Source organism: Egretta garzetta, unplaced genomic scaffold, assembly GCF_000687185.1.
Source record: "Egretta garzetta isolate BGI_Z169 unplaced genomic scaffold, ASM68718v1 scaffold186, whole genome shotgun sequence".
Classification (NCBI taxonomy): domain Eukaryota; kingdom Metazoa; phylum Chordata; class Aves; order Pelecaniformes; family Ardeidae; genus Egretta; species Egretta garzetta.
In genome coordinates, this window is record NW_009259969.1 from 90,337 (window position 1) to 96,328 (window position 5,992).

Genomic DNA, 5,992 nt, shown 5'->3' on the forward strand with positions numbered 1-5,992 from the left:
GGGCTCATCGGGGTGGCACCGGTGTCACCGGCGGGTGAGGCTGGCAGTGCCACCCTTCTGCCTGGACCCTAACGGCTTGTGCCCAGTCCGGGTATGGGGTTGGGTTTTGGGGTGCAGTCCCGCTCAGAGGGGGCCAGCAGGGATCTGTGCCCCGGCACCTGGAGCGGGGTGCCCTTTGCCAGTTGTGGGTGCTGCTGCACGTGGGTGCCATGCGCCGTGGCCGAGCGCTGCTGGCAGCACGCACGCAGGCTGAGCGCCTTCCGATACCCAGCGCTGCCGGGGGCGGATCTTGCTGGCAGGAGGGAGCGGAGCTGAGGATGCCGGGTGGTGATGTCCGTCTGTCTGGCTGCTGCGCCGGCCGAGGGGGACCCTACAGCAACCCAGGTTCTCCGGGAAGCTGGAGGTGGGCATGGCGCCCGCCGCCACACCACCGGGGCAGGGGAGGCTGCGCATTCCTGAATCCCTGGGGAGGCACGCGTGCCAGCCGGCTCTGGGGCTGGCATCTCGGGCGGGAAGAGACTGGCACGCCCGGGGCGGGCAGCGTAGGCCGGGACGTGCCCGTGCCTGTGCCCATGCCCATGCCTGGCCGGGCAGGGAGGGAGAGGCAAGGCCCCGGGGGGGGTCCCGTGCCAGGGGCCGGGCACGCGTCGGGCTTCGCAGGGTGCTGCGGCGTGGGTGGCGGCACGGGGCAGGCACTGGGAGCAGCCCTGGCACTGAGCCCCGAATGGGTGTTGGAGAAAGTGGGGGCTGTGGGGGCACCCTGGGGACGTGCCCAGCACCCTGGGCCCTGAGCGGGCAGGGCAGAGGCGGTGGGGAGGCTCGGCGGGGCTGTGCCACCCTTCTGGGGACCCTGTGCCACCCTGGGGACCCTGTTGCCCCCCTGGGAAAGCCTGCGTTGCCCTGGGGAACCCTATGCCGTCTTGGGGACTCTCTGCCATGCCAGGACCCTGTGCCACCCTAGGGACCCTGTGCCACCCTGGGGACCCTGTTGCCCCCCTGGGAAAGCCTGCGTTGCCCTGGGGAACCCTATGCCGTCTTGGGGACTCTCTGCCATGCCAGGACCCTGTGCCACCCTAGGGACCCTGTGCCACCCTGGGGACCCTGTGCCCAAGACGGCTGGGGGCTGAGGCCAGAGGAGGTGGCTTCGCCTCGATGCTGGGGTGCCGTGGGGAGAGGTGAGGGGGGTGTGGGGTGAGGGGATGCCCGCAGTACGGCGGGCAGTGGCGGGGAGCATCTGCCAGCGGTTTCCAGGCAGGAGGGAGTGTCAGGAAGCACATGTGTCTGGGTGTGCGCCCAGTGGGGATTCTCTGATGTCTGATACGGGGTTGTGCACCAAGAGGGGGGTCATGCCAGGGTCCCAGCATCTGGGTAGCCTGCATGTCGGGGCAGCCTGTGGCTCGCTCCTGCAGCCGGCTGCATTTCATTAGCCTCCGTCACCCTTCCCACGCTTTCTGGAAGCTGGAGCCCCCTCGGTGGGGCCAGCTAGCCGAGGGGTGTGCTGCTGGGGGTGTGTGTGCGTGGGGCCAGGGCCAGGGGCCTTCTGCAGAGCTCCTCTGGGCCAGCGCCCAGGGAGGGGCTCCTCCGGCTGGGCAAGCGGCCAGCTGACTCACACGCCGGCTTGTTATTGTAGGGTCTCTGGGGAGGGAGCGTGTGGGGAGGGGGCTTGGCACAGCGCAGAAATGGCCTCTTGTCTACCTGAAGCCCCTCATGTTTAACCCCTGCACCCCCAGGATACTTTGGAGCAGGAAGATGGGCTCACCCCAAAAGTGCTGGCAGCTGCACAATGCTTCCTCCTCCTGCCTTGGAGATGCTGCCACGGTCCTGGTGTCCCCCCTATGGTGGCCTCCTGGCCCTGGAGCCTGTCCCACCATGCTATTCGCAGCGTCTTCCCCTTGGTCCCCATATTTACCCCCTTGGGACCTGCCCCAACCCTTGGTTCTGCCCCTCTGGCTGCCCCCTGGACACAGTTGGCTCCCGGCCGGTTGCCTTCTGGCCCAGCAGGGGCGAAGCCCCCAGTTACAACCCCCAAATGGACTGGGTATGGTGGGAGGGGGGGAGAGGGGAGACATAGGGGTGTGGGTAGGTGGGCTGGTGGGGTGTGAAGGGTTGTACTGAGGGTGATGGGTGTGGGGTGCCGGGGGGTATCATGGGTGTGATAGGGAAATGGGGGGTGGCACTGGGGTGTACGTGGGGACGCCGGGGAGGTTGTGGGGTGCTGGTGAGTGCCACATCCCTGAGCAGGCAGTGAGCAGGCAGAGCTGAGCCTGCGCGGGCAGGACCTGTGCCTGCACCCCTTGAGGTGGGACCCGTGCCCCACGGTGGCTGGGGGGTGCCTGGCACCCATGGGAGGCTCTGGGGGGGCTGGGGCAGCCGCACACACATCAGCTGGGAAGCACGACGCCGTTCCCATGCCCATGTAAGGCCCTTCTCGCGCCCGGCCCCTCCGCTCAGGGATTTTTCCTTGCTTAGCAAACCTCCCTCCCTCCCTCCGAGGGTAAAGGACAGACAGATGGACACTGGTGTGTATCCGACCCCCCCAGCCTGTCCCCTCCCTCCCTCTTTGCACTGAAACTGCCTGCCCAAAGTAGGGAGGGGTGTAGCTTCCTTTGAAAAGTGGGGAAACTGAGTCATGGTGCCCTTGCCCGGGGGCAGCCAGAGGTGGGGGACATGGTGTGGGCTGCAATGATTTCTGTGGCAGTGGTCAGGCGTGGTATGGGTGAGCTCGTGTGTTGGCACGTGCTGGTCGTGGCACAGCCGGGATCTGGTGGTGACACTGTCCTCCTGGCTGGGATGGAGGAATGAGCCCGAGGATACTCTTGGCAGTGGGGCCATGCAGGCGTGTCCCAAATCATGGAGCAAGGGAGGTGCTGGGGGCGTCCCTATCCCCTGGGATGCTTGCTCTGACTGGAGCTGAATTTTGCCATTGTGCTGCTTGGAGAGGCTGAGAAAAGACAGGGGACGATGCTTCTCCCTGTGTCAGGAGCTGGTTTGGCTGGGGGACGGGAGAGCTGCAGCGTTTGGCTGCCCAATTGGCTGGCAATTGCTGGCGAGTGGTTCTGGGAAGTGGCGGCTGTGCCAGCCCCCAGGGCTGGCGGGGCTCCAGCCTGCCCCACTCGCCCCACACCACACCGGGGCCCACAGGTCCTGGGGGAGTGAGGGTGCTGGGCTGTGCCAAGAGGGGAAACTGAGGCACGGCACATAGCATGGGGCCGAGGTGTCTGGGGGCTGTCTTGTCCCCTGGTGTCTCCCCCCAGGGAGCTGACAGTGGGAGCTGGAGCTGTGCCAGGCTGCTGGGCCGTGCGTGTGAGTATGTGTGCGTCCATGCGTGTGAGCATGCATGTGTGAGTGTGCATGCATGTGCCCAAACGGACTCGTGCTTGCACGATCATGCGTGTGCACGTGTATGCGTGGTCATGTATGCTCGCAGATGCATGCATGTGTGTGTGAGTCTGCAGGGGAATGCATGTGCGTGAACAACATCCAGCCCTGCGCACAACTGTGCTTGCACCCTGGCGGGTGGGCACACGCATGTGCACCCAGCTCAGCGCCATCCATCCCCACGGGCCTCGTGCCAGGCCTGGCTTGTTTTTCGAGTGCCCCCCTGCGATGGGACTCCCTGGGGGGGTTTGTCCATCATTAAACCGGGGGCTGGAGCAGGGCCAGGGCTGGGCAGTGAGGCGCGTCCCGGCCAGAGCAATCACTCCCAGCGCCCGTGGCGCCGACGGGCCCTTGGCAGCGGGGGGACGTGGTGGGATCCGTGCTGGGGCACACTGTGCTGGTGGAGGGGACATGCTTCTCCCACCTTCGGCTGGTGCGGGGGACGCCCTTGCTTGCAAAGGGCCAGGACGGGAAACTGAGGCAGGGAGCGGTTGGACCCTTCTGGGCAGGCTTGACTCGTGGTGACGGGCACCCCGCAGCCATGCCGTGGCTGGGGGCTCTGGGTGGTGCTGGGGTGCACGGCCAGGCTGTGCATCGCGGGCTGCCTGTGGCTGTGCCAGGGATGGTGGCTGCAGGGAGGGGATATCTGTGTCCCAGCTGCAGTGGGCTCGTGCTAGGGGACATGTGGCTGCCCCATCCCCTCCCACTGCCCCAGCCACTCTGCCCTGCTGCCTTCTCCCTGTACAGCAGAGGGGATGACGTGCCACTCACATGGGGAGCTGCCCGTTCCGTGTTCCATGCCTGTCCCTGATGCCCCATTAAAAGCCACCCCCCCAGTGCTTCAGGACAGCTAATTAGCAACACCCTTGGCCTCCACAACGGAGGGGTGGTGGTGGGGGGAATGCCGCAGGAATGTGTCCTTGGCCCTGGCACGGCCCCAGCCAGGGTAGCGGGATGGGGGGCTGTGGGGGTCAGCCCTGTCCCGGTGCCCTGCCAGGTCATGTTTGCACAGCATGTCCTGGAGGGGGTTCTGTTTTTTTTTTTTTCCTCCCTCTTGGGGCCCTTCTCTGCACCCTCCGGGTGCTGCTGGGCGCAGGGAGGGTGAGCAGGGGAGCGGGGATGCTGAGACTGCCCATGCTCGCAGCACTGGTGAGTGCTCTGGCCTGGGAGGTGTCAGCCGAGGCAGCAAGGACCACCAGCCTCCCTCCTCGGGGGCTCCCAGGGCCGGGTCCAGCCCCCCCCGGGCCCTGCGGTGGTGGGAGGCAGGATCCGGGATGGACAGGGGCTCCTGCAGGGGGTCTCTGCCTTGTTTCCCATCGATTTTCTCCCTTCCGAGACCACTTTGCATCCCCCATGGCCACCCTTCCTGGGACCGGCCCTGGGAAGGGGGCTGGGTCCCTGAGGACTCCCAGGACCCTCCAAGGGGTGGCACTGACCCCAAGCCAGCCGAAAGGTCTGGCTCAAGAAGAGGCTCTACAGACACCATGCTGGTGCTTCATCTGCTTGCTTTCACCTCCAGACAGGACCCTCCTCAGTGTCTGGTCCCTGGGTTCCCCCTTTTCCTCCAGGATTTGGGGTGGTGATGCTCAAGAGTGCTTGTTTTGGGTCGCAGAGGAGCTGATCCAGCTGGGGGCTGGTTTCTCTGGGGGTGCTGGGCCCTGTGGGGTGCAGGGGCCACCGGAGACCCTTAGCCAGCTGCTCGACCTGCTCCCACTGGTGTTTTGGCCCTGATGGCTCCAGGAGGTAGTTGGTGGCTGGAGTTCAGGGGCATTGTCAGGACTTCTCTGGAAGGGGACACGTCATCTCCCCAGGGGACAGTTCCCTCACCTCCCTGGGGATGGGGACGTGCTGTCAGTGCCCTTTGCTCACCCACTCACTTCCATCTCGCTTGGCCACTGATATTTTCCCATCTGGCCCTGGCTCTTCTGCTTCTGGTGTTTCCCAGGGTCGGGGAGTTGTCCCAAGGCCACATCCTGAGGAGCTGGGGCTGGGGGAGTCCATGCAGGGGACTGTGCCAGAGCTGCGCTGGGGTCTGTGCCCAGCTCCCCTGGTGCAGGGTGTTCATTGCCCCTCCATCCCAATTCCAGCGTTCCCCTCTTTTTGGGATGCCTGCTTTTTGGGGGCTGCAGTGCTAGGGGGACTTGTTTGGGGGTCCCAATGGATCCTGGTGTGTGTGTGGGGTTGTCCCCAGAGTGGTAGCTGTTGGGGTCTGGCCCTGTGTCCTTGGGTACAGGGGAGGGCAGCGGGGCTGGTGCTTGCTTGGGAGGGGGGTGAGGAGGTCACCCCGGGGGTGTTGGGGCTCTGGTGCTTCGTCTGCAGCAGCAGGAAGGATCCACCGGTGCCTCTCAGTGTTTCTGTCCCACGGCACCCTCCAGCTTCTGGGGAAACCGAGGCATGGAGGGGCTGGGCAGGATCTGCTGGAGCGGGACTGCGCTCGCAGAGGTGATGCATCTTACGGGAGTCTTAGAGGAGGGCAGAGGGAGAGCCCCTCGCCACCAACCCCTCCCTGATGATGTTGGGGGGGGGGGATAGCAAGGCAGGAGGGGTCTCTGGGGTCCTGCCCCATGCTGGCAGAGCCAGCCCTGGCTTTTTGGCTGAGCCCGTGGTGCGAGGA

At 65.7% G+C, this 5,992-nt stretch overlaps 1 protein-coding gene across 1 annotated transcript in view; it reads left to right on the forward strand.

The window, feature by feature from the left end:
• Nucleotides 1–5,992, forward strand: part of LOC118452448 (tensin-like) — a 73,282-nt gene that overhangs the window by 18,221 nt on the left and 49,069 nt on the right. The window lies entirely within an intron of this gene.